Source organism: Callithrix jacchus, chromosome 7 (genome assembly GCF_049354715.1).
Source record: "Callithrix jacchus isolate 240 chromosome 7, calJac240_pri, whole genome shotgun sequence".
In the NCBI taxonomy this organism is placed as follows: Eukaryota; Metazoa; Chordata; class Mammalia; order Primates; family Cebidae; genus Callithrix; species Callithrix jacchus.
In genome coordinates, this window is record NC_133508.1 from 67,442,760 (window position 1) to 67,461,511 (window position 18,752).

An 18,752-nucleotide genomic window follows, 5' to 3' on the forward strand; every position below is an offset into this window, starting at 1 on the left:
CAAGTTAGGGGCATCGGAGTTGGGAGAGCATGCACTGTGACAGTGCTGTGACATGGACAACTCCCTGGCCCCTCCCAAGGCCTTCCACAAAATGTGGCAGTTAAAAGACATGAGCTTGGCCAGGTGCAGTGGTTCATGCCTGTAATCTCAGCACTTTGGGAGGCCAAGGTGGGTGGACCATTTGAGGTCAGGAGTTTGAGACCAGCCTGGCCAACATGGTGAAACCCTGTTTCTACAAAAAATACAAAAATTAGCCGGTGCAGTATTGGCACTGAGGCAGGAGAATCACTTGACCCTGGGAGGCAGAAGCTTCAGGGAGTCTGGGTGAGAGAGCGAGACCCTGTCTCAAAAAAAAGAAAGAAAGAAAAGATGAATTTGGACCCCGCAGAATGGCTCCTGCAAAGAAGAGTGGCGAGAAGAAAAAGGGCCATTCTGCCATCAACACTGTGGTGACCTGAGAATGTAACCGCATTTTGGGGTACCAGGGAGACACAGCTCCCCTGAGAGAATGTTGTAGGTTCCTGGTATCTCACCCTGTTAAGAATGAAAGAGGGGACCACGGCAGGTGCGCAGTGAGCTTGTACAGTAAATACCAGACCCAAGAAGTGTTGCAGAAAAGTTATTTATTTAGGAGAAGAAAGAGACAAAAAGGAGGAGAAGGGCGAAAACTTCCACAGAGTGTGGAAGGGAACTCCAGAGGGGAAATCTAGGCGAGAGAAAGACAGCTTCCACCAGGATGGAAGGGGATCCAAACATGGAGTCCACAGGGGTGTGGAAGAAGAAGGCTTTAACCTGGGGGGAACGCCCACCTTCTCCTGGACCTGTGGCCAATGACAGGAGTTCCTTAGAAGTTCCGCCGGAGTGATTGACTTTTTTATTCTTCCCGCGCCTGCGAAATTCAAACATAAACCGTTTAATCTCCCGGATGGGGAGAGACGGGAGTTGGGCATGGCGCTGGGAAATTCTTGCCCTTAAAACTACGCCCCTTTATGGACCCGGAAGCAGAACGCATTCCCTCAAGAACACACCATCGGGCCGGGCGCGGTGGCTCACGCCTGTAATCCCAGCACTTTGGGAGGACGAGGCGGATGGATCATGAGGTCAAGAGATCGAGACCATCCTGGTCAACAAGGTGAAACCCCGTCTCTACTAAAAATATAAAAAATTAGCTGGGCATGGTGGCGTGTGCCTGTAATCCCAGCTACTCAGGGGCTGAGGCAGGAGAATTGCCTGAACCCAGGAGGCGGAGGTTGCGGTGAGCCGAGATCGCGCCATTGCACCCCAGTCTGGGTAACAAGAGCGAAACTCTGTCTCAGGAAAAAAAAAAAAACACCATCGACATTCGCATCCATGGAGCAGCCTTCCAGAAGCCTGCCCCTCGGGCACTCAGAGAGAGCCGGAAATTTGCCATGAAGGAAACGGGAACTCCAGATGTGCCCACTGATACCAGGCTCAACAAGGCTGTCCGGGCCAAAAGAATAAGGAGTGTCCCATACCGAATCCGTGTGCTGTGGTCCCGAAAACGTAATGAGCATGAAGATTCACCAAATAAGCTCTCTACTCAGGTTACCTATGTACCTGTTACCACTTTCAAAAATCTACAGACAGTCAATGTGGATGAGAACCAATTGCTGACCGTCAAATACACCAGATAAAGTTATAAAATTGCCGGGAGAAAAAGACATAAGCTTCCGTGCCCCTCCCCCCACCAAGTCAGATACTATGGGCGCACTGCAGGGAGCTTAGGAGAGTGGGCTCTGGAGCGTGTCTGCCGGGGCCCCCAGCTCACGCCTTGCATGAGAATTCGGTGATCGTCACCTGTCTCCCTTCTCGGGGCTGCTGCACCTGCCGTGGCGGCTCCTCATGAGAGCTGCGCTGCTGTAACAGGCTCCTTGGAGGGCGGGAGCAGGAAGGGACTAGGGGGAGCAGGGAGAGCCGAGCGAGCACGTGGAGGAAGGAAGATCAGTGACATCACAGACGCAGGTCTGTGAGCACCAGGGCTCCTGTTCTGTGGCCCTCAGATGGTCCCACGAATCTGCAGGCAGATAAATCCCAGCTAGCCACTTCCTGCCCTCTCAAAGAAGCCCTTTGTCTGGTGAATATCAGAGGCTACTTCCGGCTCCACAAGGGCCTGATCAAATGGAGACAAAGGACCTACACACCGGCCTGAGAGGCCCCAGGGGGTGCCCACCAGCCCCCAACTTCCGCAGGCCGGGTGGCCAAGGGGGGGGCCCTGCAGCCTGGCTGAGATCAGAGGCCACAAGGACAGTCAGCCACTGCTACTGGGAAGTCAGTGGAGGACCCGAGATAAGGGAGTGGCAGGAAGGGAGTCAGCAGGGACCGGAATCAAAGACTCCAGAGGGCCCCTTTCAGGAACCAGAGGGCATTTTTTAAAAATAAATAAATAGAGCGCTGGAAGCCTTCTGTAGCAGCCCATCAGCCTCAGGCTGACTCAACTCCAGCCTGCCCCCAGCCCACCAGGCCTCAGGCTGCTCACCTTCAAGCAGCCTTGTGTGGGTTCTCCAAATGCAGGCAGCCCTGCTCATGGCTGGGGACTTTGCCCCTGCCGTTCACCCTGCCAGTGGAATTTTCCACCAACTGTCCACATCCCAGGCTTCCTCCTTCCTTTAGGGCTTTGCTCTAGAGATGCTTCCTGACCCCTGACCCCTCTGCCACATTCTCCAATCTTCACCCTTCCCTCTCCCTCTGGAGCCTGCTTCGACTGGGCTTTCGTCCTCATGTCTCTTCCCAAGGTTACCCATGGCCTGCATCTGGCTGGACCCAACTGTCAAGTCCCCCGGGGTGTAGGCCACGGCAGCAGCCCCTGACATGGGGTGGCTCCATCTCCTCTCTGTCCTCAGCAGCTTCTCTCTGGTTTTCCTCCTGCTTCCCAGATCCTCTGCTGGTGCCTCCTGGCCTCCCTGACCTCCTGGGAGGCCCTGGTCCTGTGCTTCACCCTCACTCCCTCTTTAGATGATCCACGAAGTCTCTGGCTCCCACCACCTCTGTCTCCCTGACCCACCCCTCCGGCCCCAGCTTCTCCCCAGAGCACAAACTCCTATATCCTCCTTCAGTTCCAGGAGTCCACGCAGCTGAGTGACAGCATCTCATAGCCCAAACTCAGCCCCGGTGGGCGGCCCCTGCCCCAGACATGCTTTCACGGCACCCCCAGCTCTTTGGGTAATGATGCCCCCTCGCTCATCCTCCACCCTGTTTCTCCGACACCCCACGCCTGCAGGCCCAGGATCCCACCCCTTCCACAGCTCCTGTTGCTACCAGCCTCAACCCGCCAACTTCTACCCTTGTCCCCTTCAAAATGCTCCCGTCCAGTCCTTCCCAGTAACCCCCAACTCAGGGTAAAAAGCCAGCAAGTGTGCAGCTGCCCCCGAGCCTTCTGCTGTGACCTCTTGAATCTCCTCCCCTGCCCCTCGCCCCTCACTCCAGCCACAGGGCTCTCCTCACCAGTTCTCAAACATTCCAAGCTGCTCCCAGCTCAGGGCCTGTGCATTCGTGTTACCCCTGCAAGGCTCACTCCCTCACATCAAAATATCACTGGATCAGGGAACCCCAAAACAGCACCCCACAGGACTCCCCACCTCCTCCCCCAGATCACTTTCCTTCATCTCATGCTTCCCCAGCTGGTGGCCTCCCACAAGCAGGCAGCTCCCTGAGGAGGAGGACTACACCTTTTCCTGTTCAATGTCAGCACAGAGGTCATGCCTGGCACACAGGAGGGGTTCCAGAAACACTGGTTGAGTCTGAGAATGAATGAGCTGAGCTGAGTGTTGAAGGCTACGTGAGCCTGCCAGGCAGGTGGCGGGAAGGGATGCTCCAGGCAGAGGGAACAGCATAACAAGGCAGAGGCGCAAAAGGACACAGCATGTCCGAGGAGGCAGGGAGTGGTGCTGTGCAGAGCAGAAGGACGAGGGTCCAGGCCTGGGGCGTTTAGGGCTGTGGAGTCAGGCAGGGAGCCTGGTCAGAAGGGAATGTGTTTGCTCTTCCTTTCATTCATTCATTCATTGAATATTTATTTGCTTGTTTGTTTGGTTTGTTTGTTTGAGACAGAGTCTCACCCTGTCACCCAGCCAGGAGTACAATGGCAACCTCCACCTGCCTGTGTAACTGGGATTACAGGCACCTGCCACCACATCTGACTAATTTTTTGTATCTTTAGTATAGACCAGGTTTCACCATATTGGCCAGGTTGGTCTCGAACTCTTGACCTCGTGATCTGCCCACTTCTACCTCCCAACGTGCTGGGAATACAGGCATGAGCCACTGTGCCCAGCCTCATTGAATATTCACTAAGCCCTATAAGAAGTCTTGCTCTTCCCATCTAAAGGGATAAGACTTGACCTTGAAGGTACTTGGGAGCCATTGAAAGATACAGCAGGGGCAGCACACCTCACTGCTGGTCATAGGATGGAATCTCAATATGCCCCCAGACCCTCCCCCACCCCCAGGGGTGCCTGCTAAGCCACAGCTTCCATTCCAAGGCAGCATTGTGGAGTTCTGGGGAGAGTATGCCCACCGAGGTTTCTCCTGGCAAGGCCGCAGAGCAACTGAGTCTCCACAACAGCCAGCCTGTCCACCTGCGACCCCCTCAATGTGTGAGTCAAGTGGCCCGGATGGGGGCTGTGAGCCTCCGAGTGGGAAGAACCTCAGATAATCCAACCCTTCGTTTTCCAGACGGGGCTACTGAGGCCCACAGAAGACAAAGGACTTATTCAAGTTCCCACCGTGTCTCAGACAGAACTCTTGTTTGCAAATGACAAGCACCTGATTCAGATTGCCTTTTTGGAAAGGAGGAGGGATTCGGCTCACATGACCAGGATGTTGAAGAATGAGCTTCAGGTGTGGTTGGATCCAGGCTTTCCTTCGGACACATGCTTCCCCTTCGACAAACACTTGCCATGGGTCTGCAGGACTCTCAGTGGCCATGCCTGGGGATAATGTGTTACTCCTGGAGTGGGGTTGAGGCGGCGGGGTAGTGTCAGCCCCATGTGGCACCCTGGGACTGAGAAGAGGGTGGGATCCTAAAGGAAAATTGGAGTGCTGGTCCAAGAACAGGGATAACAAAAGCTGATCCCCACACCCAGGAGCTCAGGGATAGAACCCAGACCAGATCTTCACCACCCAACTCCAAACCCAGCACCCATCCTGCTTCCCCAGACTCCCTCAGGAAGATGAACTAGTCACCAGTGTAGAGGCTGGAGCCACAGGCAGGGGACCAGGGAAGAGGTTGTCCAGGTGAGAAGGCAGTGAGCCCCTTGGAAGAAACTCATCAATCTCCTAACTCCCAACTCACTTTCCCACGTCAGCATTTTGCTGAGGGAAACATCTGTCACTTCTTCAAGATGAATAACACACCAACACCATTATTAATGTATTCTTAAGTGGTGTTTAGAATCCACTTCATTCTAACTAAAATGACATACATCTTTGCTGACTTGTTCAGACCCCAGAGACCTGGCACTGCGTGGCTGCTGCCCAGACTGGGCGGCCCCTGAGTATCCCCCCCTCAAAGCAAGTAGCACAGGGCCAGGCTCACAGCAGCCTGACTAACAGCAGGAGAATACAGCGAGAGAAACCTGATGCCAGCGAGGGCCAGTGACGGGAATAACGCAGGCTGCTGCTGGAGGGCATGTCGGAGTCATGATTTTGGAAAGTCATCTAGCAGAGTACTTTTACTGCCTAAAAAGGTACACGCTCCTCCCACCTCTGGAAAGACCTCTTAGAGATATGTAACTGGAGATGTGAGAAAAGCTTTGAGTGCCAAAGATGTTCATCAGCGCATTGTTTATAACAGAGAGAAATTGAAACTTACCCAAGTATCCAACCAGGCTGTTTGCATAACCTGAAATGGTTATGCAAACTCAGGCAGGCCCACTCTATGGGACGTTCTGTGTCTATTCAAAAATGTGGCCTTCAAAAATTATTGTCTTAAGATTATTTGATGGGAAAAAGTTGAGGCTTATGAAAGCCCATGTCAAAAGAACGATTTTTAGCATCAGAGGAATGTCCCAGAGTTCCACGGCCAGAAGCAGCACGGAGATACACAAAGCCCAGCAGGTCCTCAGCAGCACGTGTCTCCGCAACCCCACAAATCCCCCTGCTTCTCTCTGGCTGCAGAGTTCTCTCTCTCTCTGCAACCCAGTCCCACTGCTCTATCCCTGGAGCCTACCCACTGCTCCAGCTCAACCTCACAGCTGTTTCATTTCAACTTCTCCTCCTGTTGAAAGAAAATGAGAGGAGGAAGGAAGAAAAAGAAGGAGGGAGAAAGAGAAGGAGGGAAGGAGAAAAAGAGGGAAGGAATGAGGAAGAGAAAGAGGAGAAGAGGAAGAGAGGGAGGGAAGGAGGAAGAGAGGGTGGGCAGGGAGAAAAGACAAAGAATTTCTGGAAGGGACAACTGAATTAGCTCAGCTTTGATCGAGTGACCGCCCCCCAGTCCTATCAGCTGTGCTGGCCCAGGAGGGCTTTCCATAGCACAGCAGGCTCCCGGTATTTTGGGTGGGGTAAGGCAGGATGAAATGACTGACGTCCCAAATCCTAGTACGTAATTGCTGGATGTATTAGTTATCTATTGCTGAATAACAAATTAGTCCCATGCTCAGTGGTTTAAAACAGCACTTATTATGTCACAAAGGAGCTGAGAAGTTTTTCTGGGTGGCTGTGACCCAGGGTTTCTCAGGAGGCTGCAGTCAGCACGTCAGCCAGGGCTTCCGTCTTCCAAAGGCTCAACTGGGCTGGGGACTCTGCCTTCAAGCTCCCCACGGGGCTGTGGGCAGCAGGCTTTCATTTCTTGTTGGCTGTTGGGGAGAAGCCTACATTTCTCACCCCACAGGCCTGTCAGTAAGGCTGCTCAGGACAGGACAGCTAGCCCTGCAGAGCAAATGACCTAAGAGAAAACAACACAGAAGCCGCAGCATCTCTCATAGCCCAGTCTCGGAAGTGACACCTCATCAGTGCTTCCATATTTTATCTGTCACACAGATGCACCCTGGAACAGTGTTGGAGGGGATGACAGAGGCACAAATCCCAGGAGAAGGGACCACTGGGAGCCACGTTAGAGGCTGGCTAACATACATGGAAAATACTTGTTCCACAAAACCGGTTTCAAAAGTGGATATGCTCTACCCTTTTTTTTTTGAGACAGAGTCTTACTCTGTCACCCAGGCTGGAGTGCAGTGGCACCATCTTGGCTCACTGCAACCTCTGCCTTCTGGGTTCAAGTGATTCTCCTGCCTCAGCCTCCCAAGTAGCTGGGATTATAGGTGCACACCACCATACCCAGCTAATTTTTGTATTTTTAGTAGAGACTGGATTTCACCCAGTTGGCCAGGATGATCTTAAACTCCTGACCTCAAGTGATCTGCACACCTCAGCCTCCCAAAGTGCTGAGATTACAAGTATGAGCCACCGTGCCCAGCCTATTTTTAAATAAAAGAATCAAGTAGGGTAAACATAGTCTCAAAGAAAGCCTTCCTTTCAAAAGAAATTGCCTTTGATTCCTTCTGCTGGGTCATGGAGGACCTTTCCGGGCCAGATCTGAGATCTGCGCACATGCAGTATGCAGGCTGGGTGACACTCACCACCCAGCCCCCACGCGCAACCATCTTCCTGGTCATTGGGCGGCCACAGGGCAAAGGGCAGTTGCACATCAGCATGGCTGGGGCTCAGGCACATGTATGACATGTCTGGCTGACTTGGGGCAGGGGCCTAATGGAAACCAGACAGAACTGCCAGGAGCTGAGGAGGAAAGGCCCTGTAGGAGAAAGCAGAGAGTGGGTAGCAAGGGAGAGTCAGTGGCAGGGGCCCAGGATGGAGGGGCTCTTGGTTCTGGACACATCTTGACACCTGGTACCAGGACCCACTCCAGCAGTGACTGGGTGGGAAGGCTGAGTGTGGGCAGAGAGAGCTCCTTTGAAGATGGTCCATGCTGCCCTGCCAGGGGACCCACCCTCGAGGAGCCCATCCCCATTCTCCCCAGCAAGCAGTGAGCTCCCGAAGTGGCAGAGGACTGAGAACATGGGGGCCCTGGGAGGCAGGACCTGGCTGGGGCAGGGCCCTGTTGGAGACACTGGAGGCAGCAGCAGCCGTGGGAGGGGGGTTCAGGATTCACCACACACCTGAGAGGGGAGAGGGACACACCAGGAGCTGGAGGAGGTGGGGGTGGAGCCAGATTAATACAGACATGAATGCTGACACTGGTAATGAGACTTTTATCACCTGATGATTCCTAGAACCACAGAAGCCAAAATACGCGGGCCCAGAGGAACCACCTTAGAAATCTAATCCAAACCCCACAAGTCTCACCAGCTACTCAAAGACTTGACCAGTCCCAGCAATGGCAAGCTCACTACTCCATAAGAAAATTCATCCTATCATGGGGCAGTCCCCAAAGATAGAAAGCTCTATCTGACATCTTAGACACAATCTGTCTCCCTGTGGGTGCCTTCTGGTGCTTCATAATTTAAACCAGCACCCACCCCTCCTGCTCTCCATCCCACTGTTCATCAGCTCCTCCCCACACATCACAGACCATCAGAAACCATTTGTGCTTCCACACTGCGGTGTGAGCTGTTCCGCGTGGCACTATGCACACGCTAGAACAGTCGAAATGAAAATGACCGGCCACACCAATTGCAGTGAGGATGGGGACCAGCAACAACTTTCACACACCCCAGTGGGAAGGCACAGCCACCCTGGAAAATGGTCTGCCCCACCCAGCCCTTTCACTGCTGAGGATTTACCCAAGAGAAACAGAAACATGTCCACAAAGGCAGGCACACATGAACGTCCCTAGCCACTTGCTTAGAATAGTCAAAACCTGAAGACAACCCAAATGCGCATCCACAGGTGAATGGAAAAACAAATTGTGGTATATCCATGCAATGAAAAGGGGCACACGGCAACAGGGATAAATCTCAGGAAAGAGTTCACTGAATGAAGGAAGCTAGACAAAAGTCTCATACTCAGCCAGGCACGGTAGCTCATGCCAGTAATCCCAGCACTTTGGGAAGCCAAGGCAGGTGGATCACCTGAGGTTGGGAGTTCGAGACCAGCCTGACCAACATGGAGAAACCCCGTCTCTACTAAAAATACAAAATTAGCCAGGCGCCTGTTATCCCAGCTACTCAGGAGGCTGAGGCAGGAGAGTCGCTTGAACCCAGGAGGCGGAGGTTGCAGTGAGCCAAGATCACCCCACGGCACTCCAGCCTGGGCAACAAGAGTAAAACTCTGTCTTAACAAAAAAAAAAAAGTCTAATACTCTGTGCTTTCAATTACAGAAACCCCTAGAAAAGGAAGAGTGATCTGGGGGTGAGAAAACAAATCACTGCTGGGAAAGGGAGTGGAGAAATGGAGGAAGGGATGGGCAGCTAAAGGGAGTGAGAAGTGGAGAGAGATGGAGAGGTGAGGTGTACTGAGTGCGGGGCACCTTCGCAGGCGTGTACATCTGTCAAAACTCAGCAGGTTGCACGCTTTAAATATGACAAGTTGTACACATCAAATACATACACTCTGTTTTCAGGTGTTTCTTAGAACCCTAACGTGCCCTCCCTTAATTCAATGCTCTAACACCCTGGCCCAGCTGAAGGCCCGGCTGTGCTTTCATAGCTGTTTGTAATTAGCACGTGCAGGGGCCTGAGCGATGGGAACTCACGGAGCACCCTCTCTTTAGCAGGTTTGCCTTATTCACATTTGACTCTGGAAACGTTTTTCCAATGCTTTCCAGCAAGTTCATGGCAGAGCCAGGACATAAGCCCAGGTTTCCTGATTCACAGGCCAGTTCTCCAGTCCCACAATGTGAGAAGAAATAGAAACCCGCGCTTGCGGAGTGCTTCATGGTTCTCCAAGCTGCTTGACATCTGTAATCTCATTTCCTGGATTAATCCTATTTAACACAGTCGAGTGTCATGGATGAGATGGGCTGGGAGCGCATACGGCTGGTTTATTTATGGCAGGCATCTATTCCGATGGCTCCAGGCCCAGCCCAGCCCAATTGTTAAATATCTTGAATAACCCTCCTGGGTTAAGCATTCTGGGTTTGGGAGTCAGATAGATCTGGCTGGAATCCAGGAACTACTATTTACTAGTAGAAGACCCTGAGCAAACCGTTTAAGCCCTTTGAACCTCGGTTTTCTCTTCCATAAAATGGGGAGAGTGGCAATCAACGCCTTATATTGCTGCTTCGATGATTCAATGTGGTAACAGCATCCGGCGTGTGATAAACCCTCGAAGTCCGGCAGCTATCATGAGCCCCGTTACTACTATTAATCCTCACGCTACTCTTAGGAATTAGTCCTATTACTGTTTCCGATTCACAGAGAAAGAAACTGAGGCCCAGAGAGGCAAAACCATCTGCCCAGAATTACTCCGCAAATAAGTGGCAGAGCCGGGACTCGACCTCAAGTCCCCTGCGTGGCTGCAAAGCCAGCTATCTCTTCGTGGCCCCACACTGCCTCCTGCTTGGGAGCTGACAGTGCCCAGGGGGCCGAGGATGGGAAGGCATGATCAAAGTGCCTTCATATCCCACCCAGTTGCTGCTAGAACTGAAGGAGGCCAAGACCTGGGCAGGCCAATGCAGCCGAGACCAGGGCAGTCTCCTCTCTGGATCCTAGGCTCTGCCACTTTAAAAACCAGGGCGTGGCCAGGCATGGTGGCTCACACCTGTAATCTCAGCACTTTGGGAGGCCTAGGCAGGTGGATGACCTGAGATCAGGAGTTCAAGACCAGCCTGATCACCATGGTGAAACCCCATCTCTACTAAAAAATACAAAAATTAGCTGGGTGTGGTGGTAGGCACCGTAATCCCAGCTACTCGGGAGGCTGAGGCAGGAGAATTGCTTGAACCAGGGAGGCGAATGTTGCAGAGAGCTGAGATCGTGCCACTGCACTCCAGCCTGGGCAACAGAGCGAGACTCCATCTCAAAAAAAAAAAAAGAAGATTTGCACATTTTGCTGCATAATAATTAGACTTCAAACACAAACAAAAAACCTAAATCTTTCCCCACAGGTCCAGGCACACATAGGAGCACACAGGTGAACATACATGCACATTCATGCACTCTCCAGCAGTACCTGCTCTGACATCAGTGTCCCTAGACAGCTCCCTGTCCCCCGAGTGGACGGCTAAGGCCACCGTGCAGATTCAGGCAATGTGCCTTCCTCTACCCAGACACAGACGCCTGGGCACACTCACCCTCACACACAGTGACCTTCGCAGAGCCACGCACCCACTTGAGCCTGGACACATGAGGTCTTGGAGACACCTGGGGGAGTTTCAGCCCTAGTTTGAAGCAAAGTTTGCTGGAGAAATATGCAACCTGGACAGCAGCATGGCTGATGCAGGGACTGGCCGGCTCCCCACCAGGATTTCCAGAAGGAGGAGACATTTCCTCCAGTCTGTGGCTGGGCTGCTGGAGGGGGCCATGGCCTTGGTGCTGCTTCAGCAGGTTTCTCATCAGGCCAGCAGATCCCCTGGGCAGCCTGGGGACCTGGAGAGAGGAGAACCCAGAGTCCTGGCAAAATCAGGTCACCTGCCTTGGTCATCCCTCCTTCTGGACTAAGACTATGCTAGATGAACCTTGCGGTCAGCCAGTGAGTGCAGGAGTCCCCAGGGGGCCAGCATGGGGGAGCCCTGGAGGGTAGGAGGTCAAGTTCATTGTGGCAGTATGGGAAAATGGTTACACGGGTGAGCTTTGGAGCAGGAAAGCCCTGCTCAGCAAGGCTGCCCCAGCAACGCCGTTTACTAGCTGTGTGATCCTAGACACATTACTTAACCTCTCTGGTTCTCAGTTTGCCCACCTATCAAATGAAGATGACAACATTGCCTGGCAGGGAAATATTACATGGCAGGTAAGGCGGTAGGGAGAGAGCTGAATGACATCACACCCGCCCCTGTGCACAGTAAGTGCTTAACGGTGTGAGTCATTTTTATCAAAGGCCCAGGGACAGGAAGGGGCCTCTAGATACTGAGTATCTCGTGGATAGCAAAGTGACAGCCACGAGCTCAAATGCAACCCACAAATGAGCTTTGTTTGGCCTACACAGTGCCTTTCTTTCTTTCTTTCTTTTTAAATTGTTGCCAACATTTAAAAATCAGATTTCACATTTAAAAATCCAAATTCTCTGCTTCTCTTGAAAAGTTCAAAGATTTGGCAATAGGGCGTGCATTCCCGCCTGGCCATGATCAGCCAGAGCTGAGTGGCCGCTGCCCAGCTCCATCCAGCCCTCCTGGTTCCAACTGCCCTCTCCCATTCCCTGCCTGACCCCAGGCACTGGAGTTTGCACACCCCCCACCACCCACCACAACCTGGCCCCATGCCTTCATGATGCACGTGCACAAATGCCGCTCTAGAGGGGGCCTTAGGGGTACAGCCTCCCCTGGGGTCGCAGCAAGTCAGCACAGAGATGCCCGAGGGCTCAGATCACCTGATTTCCAGTCCTTCCTGAGCACTGATTAATGCCAAGGAGGAAACTGGCTGGACCCTCAAAAGCTACTGCGTCTACAGCACTGCTGGGGAGTCACGGTCATCACCGGGCATGGGACTTCCTTCCCTGGGTCTCAGTGTGTTCATCTGTAATACAGGATAATCATAATCCTCCCTCACAAGGCGGTTATGAGGATGGAGTAGGTTGAAAGGAATAGAAGTCTTAGAGCAGCGCCCGGTCATGGCTTGATGAGGCCAGCATGGTTCTTGTTCTCCGTCACTCCTGGCATACACGACGTGGTTCCTAACAACCCGCTGTGATGTCACTCTCCTTAGCCTCATCTGACAGATGAGGAATCTGAGGCCCAGTAAGACTCACATAGCCAATGAGGGATGGAGCCAGGGTTGTGGGTTTCAAGCCAGGGTCGTCTGGCTCCAAATTACCATGCACTAGAAGCCTCTCCACAGTCCACACATAAATCACATAAATATTGAGGGCCTATGTGTGGGACACTGTTACAGGCACCAGAGACATGGCTGGGAACACAAGAGACAAGGTCCCCAGCCTGAAGAGGCTCACAGCCTGAGAGAGGGGGTGGGGTAACACACAGTCAGCAAGTCACTCAGGCTCTGGTGGCGGCAGGTGTAGGACAGTATTAGAAAGTGCCTCAATCTTCCCCAAATGTCCAGGCACATATGTGAGCACATAGGTGAACATACATGCACATTTATGCACCCTCCAGCAGCACCTGCTCCGACAACAGTGCCGCAGACAACAGGGACCAGGCATGGTGGCTCATGCCTGTAATCTCAGCACTTTGGTAGACTCAGGTGGGAGGATCCCTTGAATCCAGGAGTTCAAAGTTACAGTGAGCTATGATTGCACCACTGTACTCAGCCTGGGCAACAGAGCAAGATCCTGTCTTTAAAAAAGAGGAAGGAAGGAAGGAGAGGGAGGGAGGGAGGGAGGGAGGGGCAAGAAAGAGAGGAAAGAAAGAAAAAGAGAGAAAGAAAAGAAAGGGAGGGAGGGCAAGAAAGAGAAAGAGAAGAAAGAAAGAGAGAGAAGAGAGAGAGAAAGGGAGGAAGGAAGGAAGGGAAGAGAAATAAAGAGACAGAGACAGAGAAGGGAGGAAGGGAGAGAGGGAGAGGGTGAGGGAGGCACAGTAGGTGCCTCACTATAGTAGTCAGGGAGGCTGCTGCAGGGAGGTGACATTAGGCAGGCACCTGAGGGCTGAGAAGGAACCTGCCATGTAACGACAAACCCAGCAGCAGGAAGAGCCATGAAGAGCTGTGAAGGCTCCCGACGGGAATGAACCCAGTGTTCTCCAGGCATGGAAGGAGGCCAGTGCAGCCGGAGCAGAGTGAGGAGGAAGGCCTGGGAGCAATAAAATCAGAGAGGGAGATGGGGCCCAACTACCAAGCACAGAGCACCCAGCTAAGAAATAACATTACCTTCCGCTCTTCACCCTCAGCCCACGGTGTGCCTGCCAGGCACGGCCCTGAGCACTCCTCCCCAATGCCTCATTCGCCCTCTCCAGGCATCTACACTGCATTGTCCCGTTTGTCAGATGAGGGCACTGAGGCTTAGAAAGAGGCAGACACTTGCCTAAGGCCCCATGCTGGGGAAGATGGGTGGAGGCCTGGAACTCCCTGCACCCTAAGCCAGGCTAAGCCAGCCCCCACCCCATCATCAACCAGGAACAGACTGCAGTCTTACAGGCCTTGATGTGACCCGTACTGGGACAAAGGGTCACTTCCCAGCCCAGGCAGGCCTCTTCCCAGTCTTAGGCCCCCGTCCCTAGTAAACCCAGGCTCCCAGCTCATGGACATGGACATACACAGCACACACACACAGTGCCTATGCACACACACGTGCACACACACCCACAGCAGCCCTGCCGGAGGACGAGACAGGAAAGGGTGCTCTCACAGGGAATGAGCTTCCAGGCATCAGGTGGCTGTGGTCTCCCCAAGCTCCTCATCCCACCCGGGCACAACCCATCATCTAGGCCAGAAGCTTGAGCGCTGTCCTCATCTTGCCTCTCCTACCCCGGCCCCACTTCTGATGGCCGATGAAGCCCGCCCATTCTGAGCCCATCCTAGCTTTGGCACCCATGGCTGTCTTCTATGGGGGCTCTAAAAGTAAGGGTCTTTCCTGCTTTCATGTCCCCTCATCCACCACCACCTTTGCTGGTGAACCAAGGGCCAGGTGACAGTGGCAGCGGCTGGGGACTTAGTAGTGGAGAAAGGAAGGGCTTTAAAGGAAGATCAGGGCAGTAGAGGGGTGATGTCACCAGCCCACAACACCTATGATTGATGCCAACATCTCCCTTTAAGGCACACACACACACACACACACGCTTACACTCACAACACACAAATACACACACATTCACACACACACGTTCACACACACAGTCTTACACACACAAATACACACATTCACACACAGAAACACGCATTCACACACTCACATTCACACACACGTTCACACACTTACACACACTCACATTCACACACTCTCACACACACTCACACACACACGTTCACACACACTCACACACACTCACACACGTTCACACACACTCACACACACACACACACACACACATATCTTGAGCTCCTATTCCATGGCTATCAGGTTGCAATGTCGCGGCTCCAAGACAAAACAGGAAATCCCATGACTGATCCAGCCAGATGGGGCAAGGGGCTGAGAATCTGAAACCCCCTCTGCTCTCCGCAGTCACCCTCCATCCCCCATCCCACCTCCAGCAGGCTGCAGCTCAGCGGCAAGAACCCTCCCTGGGCACCTCCCTACCCCAGGCACTGACTGCCCAGCCTCCACTGGATTCAGGGACCTGAATTCCTGCCCAGAGCAAGCTCCCTGCTCCACACAGGGCCTCACGTCTCCATCGGGAAGTCGGGGTTGGATGATTTCTGAGGGTCTTTCCAGTTTAGATACTCCACCTTTTTTGGACATTTGCCTCCCACAGACGCGGGGGCTGGGAGTCCCCAAAGTAGAAGGTGCAGTCGGCAGGAAGGCCAGCAGAGGGCACCCGCGCTTCGTCTGCAGGAGGTCCGCGTCCGGAGAGGCAGGCGGCAGGGCCGGGAAGAATGCTGGAAACACTGGGGCTTTGCTTTACCCCTAACCCATGACGATTTGCATAGCGCTCCGCACAGTTCCACGGGCAGGCCTCTGTGCCTTCGGACAGGCAGCGCCCCAGCCGGCCTGCAGAACTGAGCCAGGGACGTCAGCCCGGAGCGGCCTCTCCTGACCCCTCTCCTCTGCCGCCTCTGGATCCACAGTGCCCGCGTCAGCTCTGACTCCTGCAGGCACCAACCGCGGGTGGATGGAGGGACGGAAGAAAGCCAGCTACAAGCAGCTACGTGGTCGTTCTCCAGAAACAAATAATTTGACGTGGAAAACTGCTGGGGAGGAAAATCATTAAAAATAAATAAATAAAACACGGCCGGGCGCGGTGGCTCACGCCTATAATCCCAGAACTTTGGGAGGCTGAGGCGGGTGGATCACGAGGTCAAGAGATCGAGACCATCCTAGTCAACAAGGTGAAACCCCGTCACTACTAAAAATACAAAAATTAGCTGTGCATGGTGGCGCGTGCCTGTAGTCCCAGCTACTCTGGAGGCTGAGGCAGGAGAATTGCTTGAACCCAGGAGGCGGAGGTTGCGGTGAGCCGAGATCCCGCCATTGCCCTCCAGTCTGGGTAACAAGAGCGAAACTCGGTCTCAAAAAAACAAAAAACAAAATAAAAATAAAACACTCGCTGAGGTCTAAGGGCTGGCACCATGATGTTACTTAATCCTAACCAAACTCCTTGTTGGGATGGGTGATATTACCCCCATTTTACAGAGAGGGAAACTGAAGCTTAAAGATAGCGGTGGCCCCAGGCTTGGGGGTTCATGCCTGTAATCCCAACACTTTGGGAGGCAGAGCCGAGAGGATCACTTGAGCTCTGGAGTTCAAGAATAGCCTCGAACTAAAAATATAAAAAATAAAACAGTCGGGCATGGTGGCCTGCGCTTGTAGTCCCAGCTACTTTGTAGCCTGAGGTGGAAGAACACCTACACCCAGGAGGTCAAGCCTGCAGTGAGCTACGGTCAGGCGGCTGCACTGCATCCTGGGTGACAGAGGGAAACCCTGTCTCAAAAAAACAAAGATAAAAAGAGAGAGCAAGTACATTGTCCAAGGTCAGCCCAGCCAATATGTGGGAAACCCAGGATTCTAACTCCAGTCTGTTGCACTCTTCATTCTGCTATGACCCAAGCCCCAGCTCTGAGCTCAGTCCTGTCCCAATCCCTAGCAGAGTCCTCTGGGTGATCCTGAGACACAGCCAAGTGCAGACAGGTCCCAAACAGACCGGCAGCCTGGGGCAGAGGTGTTCCCTCAAAATTCTATCAACTCAGCCTCACCCAAATTCTAGCCTAAGTCGGACTCTACTAATAAACAGTAATATCTACAAAGTGCTATGTGCCAAGTATTAACACTTTGGGTGCTACAGTTTATGATCCTCAGTAAAGCCTGATGTGAGGCATAGTATCCCCATTTTACAGACAAGGTTAGTAAGATTCTGAGAGGTTAAGGCATTTCCCAAGGTCACATAGCTAACAGATAACAGAGGCAGGACTCAAACTGAGCACTGTCCACTTCCAAAGCCCAGGTTCTTACCCACGACTTAAACTCACTTTCTCCCTCCTCCAGCAGACACTCCAAATGGCCTCTCCTCACCAGGCTTCCGCTGCATTCTTACTTGAAAACGTGCTGACCATGCCCTTCCCTGGCCCCCTGACAACAGTCAAGGCCATGTCCCCAATCTCTGGAGGGGGAGCTTTGGTGAAATAAAAGGAGCCTCTCTTTCTGCTCCAGAAGCAGAGGGCCCCCCAGACCTTTGTCCCAACCTGGACTCTGAATCTTGCAGACTCTGCCCCTGGAACCAATTTACTCTGGGCTTGGGCGAGTCCTTTAATAGGACTCCAAGACTCTGTTTCCTCATCTGTAAACTGAGATACAGGTTGTGTATCCTTTATCTGAAATGCTTGGGACCAGCAGTGTTTTGAATTTTGAACCTTTTTGGATTTGGGGATATTTGTGTTACACCAGTTGAGCACCCCTAATCTGAAAATCAGAAATGCAAAATGCTCCAGTGAGTATTTCCTTTGAATATCATGTCAGTGCTGAAAAAGTTTCCAATTTTGGAGTATCTTAGATTTCAGATTCTCCTGTTAGCGACACTCAATCTATAACGGTATGAGGGCCCCAGGGCTGCTGGGGGCACTCCTGTCACACTCACGAGCTCACTCTATGCTAGCTCCCTTCCCTTAAACCTCCCAATCTAGACACCTGGCTGTGGGAGGTCTCCTGCTCATTCATTCACTCAGCAAATCTCTGGGCACGGCTGATCTGTGCCGGGGGCCTGAGTGTGGAAGAATGAAGCAGCAGAGAGGGCTGGTTAAGAGGCTACCTCTGAAGAGACTGCTTTGCCACTTAAGTGCTGTATGACCTCAGGCAAGTCATTTCACCTGGCTGTGCTTCCATTCATCTCAGTAAAATGGGGACAAGCGTGGTGCCTGCCTCTAGGGCTGTTGAGAAAAACTGAAAATCAAGCAGGTAAAGTCTTAGCACAGTATCTAGTACATAGTAAGCATATCTAATACATAGTAAGTGATGGCAGCTATTAGGATATTACAGAGGAGTTTTCAAAGTCTGATGGGGAGAGGGGAAAACTAATCAAATAATTGTCATGCAATGGAATCACCGCTAATACCAGCACAAACCAGGCATTGGGGGCACACGGGAAGGAGTAACTGGGCCCGCCAGGGGAAATCAGGGAAGGCTTTCAGGAGGAGGAGGCACTTGAACGCTAAGTAGAATTTCACCATGACGATGAGAGGAAGCACATTCCCAGCAGCGGGGACAGCAGTTAGTTACAGAAGCTCAGAGACTCTTGGAGGCACAAGGAGATGCTTACTGACTGTGCCTGGGGGAGTTTCAGGACACAGAGCTGGGAAGGTGGGTGGGAGATGATGGCAACCACCTTTCTGGACTGTCTGGGAGATTTGGGACTCCCTCTGGGGCAGCAGAGAGCAGGAAAGAGACAAGATCCAATTTGCCTTTGGGAAAGATGACCCAGACAGAGGGTCCAGGAGGGTGGCACAGGGCCAGGACAGAAAGCAGAGACTAAGGAGGCTGCACCTGATGGGGGACTCAGGCGAAAGGTTGGGGGCAGTCTTCAGACTACACTCCCAAGACCCCAGCCAGGAAGGAGGGGCTGGGGCAGGCTGGGGCAGGCTGGGGTAGAG

The 18,752-nt window shown here is 52.8% G+C and overlaps 1 long non-coding RNA gene across 2 annotated transcripts; it reads right to left on the minus strand.

The window, feature by feature from the left end:
* Nucleotides 1-608: 608 nt before the first annotated feature.
* LOC118155386 (uncharacterized) lies at nucleotides 609-17,174 on the minus strand. Of its 2 annotated transcripts, none has more exons than XR_004745857.3 (4): nucleotides 17,139-17,174; nucleotides 15,402-15,860; nucleotides 1,819-2,035; nucleotides 609-889 (listed from the first exon to the last, which is right to left on the minus strand). It is a non-coding gene; the product is annotated as an uncharacterized LOC118155386 (long non-coding RNA). The 2 variants fall into 2 exon arrangements; XR_004745856.3 differs by having other exon boundaries at nucleotides 15,402-15,863.
* Between the last annotated feature and the right edge of the window lie 1,578 nt (nucleotides 17,175-18,752).